Raw genomic sequence first — 4676 nt, forward strand, 5'->3', positions numbered from 1 at the left:
AATACTTTTTAAGATATACAAAAGTTGAAGGAAATTCATCAACACCAGACTTGCACTACACAAAATATTCAAGTAAGTCTTTAAGGCAGAAGGAAAACTATACAAGAGAGAAATACGAATCTACACAAAGGCATGCGAGCACTGGAAATAGTATTTATTTACATGAGTACATACATAAAATTTTTAAAAGTTATTTTAATTTATAAAGAAAAATTATTTAAATAATAACAATTATTATCATCTACTGTTTAAACAAAAGTAGTAATGTTTTATGAGACTTAATATGTAAGACAATAGCATAGTTGGGTGAAGATAAACGGAAGTATATTATAAGCTACTTATACTATATGTGGTGTAATATTACTTGAAGATAGACTGGGTTAAGTTAAAGGCATACCACAAATCCTAAAGCGCCACTTAGACTAACAAAACAATAAGCTAGTAAGACACCAAAAAGATAAATGGAATAAAAAATATTCAGTTAATCAAGAATTAAGAAAAAAAAGAATGGGACAAAAGAAAACAAATAGCAAGATGATAGACTTAAACCTAATTAATACTGATAATCACATTAAATGTACATAGTCTAAATACTCCCTGTTAAAGACAGTGTTAAATTGGATTTTTAAAATAGTGCCCTAAAGACACAAATGAACGTATTTACAGAACAGAAACAGAATCACAGACATAGAGAATAAACTTATGGTTACCAGGGGGGAAAGAGTGTGGGAAGGGATAAATTGGCAGTTTGAGATTTGCAGATACTAATACTATATATAAAACAGATAAACAACAAATTAATACTGTATAGCACAGGAAACTATATTCAATATCTTGTAGTAACCTATAAAATGAAAAGGAATCCATGTATGTATGTGTATGACTGAAACATGCTGTACACCGGGAATTGACATGACACTGCAAATTGACTACACTTCAGTAAACTGAACGCATGATCAAAAATAAATAAAATAAAAAATAGTGCCCAATTGTATGCTGCCTAAAAGAAACAGTGGTAAGGGATAAACACCTCCAAGCAAACTATGTCTAAAAATGAAATACTAGTTGTCGTAGCTAATGCAACATAAAACATGTAAGAAAAGTCATAAAGATTAGGAAGGAAGAAAAAAGCTTTGTATTCACAGACAGCGTGATTTTGTAATAAAACAAATCCAAAATAATTTCTGGTAAATGTAAGAATTAAGTGTCTTTAGTATGACTACTGGATTCAACACAATCATCAGTAAACAATTAGAAATTAAAATAGAAAGATATGTTTTACAACAGCATTTTAAAATCAAATATGGTTAGATGGCAAGATTTATTCACCAAATATTAAAATACAACATTGAGAGAAATTAAGATTTAAAGGAGGTATATGCCATCTTTTTGGACTGAAAGACTCAATTGAAAAACGTCTCCCTAACTTTAGAGAGACTATAGAGACTATAGAGACTCACTAATCCTGGTCAAAGTCTCAGCAGGTTTTTTTTTCCCCTGTATTACTATAACAAGCTGATTCTAAAATTTTTTTTATTGTGGTAAATATACATAACACAATTTACCATTTTAACCATTTTAAAGTATACCATTCAGTAGTATTAAGTAAATTCACAGTGGTGTACAACCATCACTACAATCTATTTCCAGAGGTTTTTCATCACCCCAAACAACACTACCCATCAAACAGTAACTCCCCATTCCCTCCTTCCCGAGTCCTGGTAATCTACTTTCTGCATCTATAAATTTGCTCATCTAGGTACCTCATAAAAGTGGAATTAAACAATATTTATTTTTTGTGTCTCATTTGTTGCACTTTGCATGTTTTTAAGGGTCATCCATGTTGTAGCATGTTTCAGAATTTGTCCTTTTTATGGTTGAATAATATTCTATTGTATGTATATACCATATTTTGTTTATCCATTTGTTGGTTGATGGACATTTGGGTTGTTTCCACCTCTTGACTATTGTGAATGATGCTAGTATGAACATTCGTACCTAGTGTATTCTTTATAAGATTTAAATGAATAATTCAACTTCTTTAATAGTAACTAGTATTTAGACTCCATATTCTTGAATCAGTTTGATAAGGTCAAAATAGTAATTTGCTCATTACTTCTGTTTTCAAATTTACTAGCAAATATTATTCATAGTCTCCTCTGAACTTTCTGATTACTTCTCTTTTATTTTGCAAATTCATGCTTTTGTTTGTGCCTCCTGAATGTTTTCCTTCATTTTATTAACCTTTTCAAGTACTGACTTTAGTTCTGTTGATCTTTTCTTTTGAATCTTTTATTTCTTTTGGTATTTGCTATTATAACTTTTATGGAATAGTAAACACTTAGCTCATTAATTTTCAGCTTTTCCTCTGTTACAATACAAGCATTTAGTTATAAATTTCCTTATAAAGCCTGGGTTGGTTGCATTGCAGAAGTTTTGTTCTGTAAACAGCTTCACTGAGGTATATTTTACATAAGAAATTTTACATAAGAAATTTTCCCATTTCAAGGGTACAATTCAAAGATCTTTGGTGAATTTACCAAAAGGATCAATTAGGACCATAAACCAGTTTTAGAACATTTTTATCATTCTAACAAGAATGCTCACACCCCTTTACAGTTAATTCCCATTCCCACTGGCCAGTCCCAGGCAACCACTATTCTACTTCTGACTCAGTAAGTTTGCCTTTTCTGGACATTTCATATAAATGGAATCATATGTGTAGTTCCTCATGTCTGGCTTCTTTCACTAGCATGTTTTGAAGTCCATCCATGTTTTTATATGTTTCAGTTAACTTTTTCTTAGTGATGGTTTACCACGGTGTAACATTTTTGTCTATCCACTCAATAGTTGATGGGCATTTAGGATGTTTCCAGCTTTTGGCTATTTTAATTAATGTTGCTATGAACATTTGCATGCATGTCTTTGTGTGAACATTTATCGTCATTTCCCTTGGGTAGATATGCAAGACTGGAATTGCTGGGTCATGTTATTGTACATTTCAGAAGTTGCCAGTAGTTTCCCATGGCAACTGCACCATTTTACATTTATCAGTAGCAGTATTTGAGGGCTCCACATTCTCACCAACATTCATTATTTGTTCTTAATAAGAAGGGCTTATTATACCCTTTCTAATGGGTGTGAAGTCTCAATTGTGCTTTTAGGTTACATTTCCTTAGCAACTAATGATGTCGGTATTTTCATGTACTTATTAGCTATTTACATGTCTTCTTTGGTGAAATGTCTATTCACATCTGCCCGTGTTGATGATGCTGTCTTACTGAGTGGTAAGAGCTCTTTTAAAATGTGGATACAAGTCCTTTATCAGATATGTGATGGAAATATTTTCTTTGACTGTCTTTTAACTCTATCCTATTTGTACTGATGCTATGTTCTTAAATTTTTTAACACATTTACTATGGTACAATTCCTGTACAGTAAACCACACATACTTCAGATGTGCAATTTGATGAATTCTGATAGATTTATATACCGATGAAACCACCACCACCACAACCAAGACGGCTAATATTTCCATCACTCACCAAGAGGTGCAAATTTCGAACTCTCGATTTATCCCTTCCCAGCCCTTTCACCCCCTGGTAACCGTTAAGTGTGTTCTCTGTTTGTTTTGTAGATAAATTCATTTGTGTCCTTTAAGATTCCACATGTGAGCGATATCATATGGTATTTTTCTTCCTCTTTCTGGCTTACTTCTGTCACTTAGAATGGCACTCTCCAGGTCCATCCATGTTGCTGCAAATGGCATTATTTTATTCTTATTTATGGCTGAGGAGTATTCCATTGTTTATTTACATCACATCTTCTTTATCTAGTCATCTGTCGATGGACATTTAGGCTGTTTCCGTGTCTTGGCTATTGTAAATAGTGCTGCTGTGAACGTTGGGGTGCAGGTGTCCCTATGTTCTTAAATTTTATCTCAAAGTCTATTTTAATACTTATATGGCTACTCCAGATCTCCTTTATTTCCATGGTCTATTGATACTATCTTTTTATTTTCAACCTATCCAAGGCACTTTGCTTATGTGTTTCTTGTAATCAGTTATATAGCTGGATTTCTAAAAAAAATCAAATTTGACCCTTTGTCTTTTAACTAGAGAATCCAGTTCATTTACACTGATTATAATTTTGAGATGTTTATACCTATTTTTACCATATCACTTTCTTATACAAAGGCTTAAGAAAGTTTAGTATTTTTTCTGTCTTCCACTCCCACCCTGCTCAATGACTACATATTTTCCTTTCTATTTTGAATTTATATTATTTGAATAGTACTATTACTATTACTACTCAGCTTTCTTAAGACTAATTTATTCTCATTTCTAGATCAAAAGATAAAGATAAAATAATATATGTTGTTTTTAAAAGACTCTACCCAGCTATAGGATATTTTATAGTTTTAGCATGTAATCCATAGTTTATAATATGAATATGTTAATACAAATAACCTAATGAAATGATGTTTAGAAACAAAAATGTCTTTTATGGCCTAAAATTTATCAGGTACTATTAAAATTTTTCTTCTGAAAGTTAAGTCCTATACAGAGAACACCACATATAAAGTACCCAAATGCAACTGTTCATTATAGGCCAAGAGATTTAGTTTCAAAAGAGTAAAACTTTCATTTAAAAGTTTACCACAGTAAATCAGTATG

The sequence above is a fragment of the Camelus bactrianus genome, chromosome 26 (genome assembly GCF_048773025.1).
Source record: "Camelus bactrianus isolate YW-2024 breed Bactrian camel chromosome 26, ASM4877302v1, whole genome shotgun sequence".
NCBI lineage: Eukaryota > Metazoa > Chordata > Mammalia > Artiodactyla > Camelidae > Camelus > Camelus bactrianus.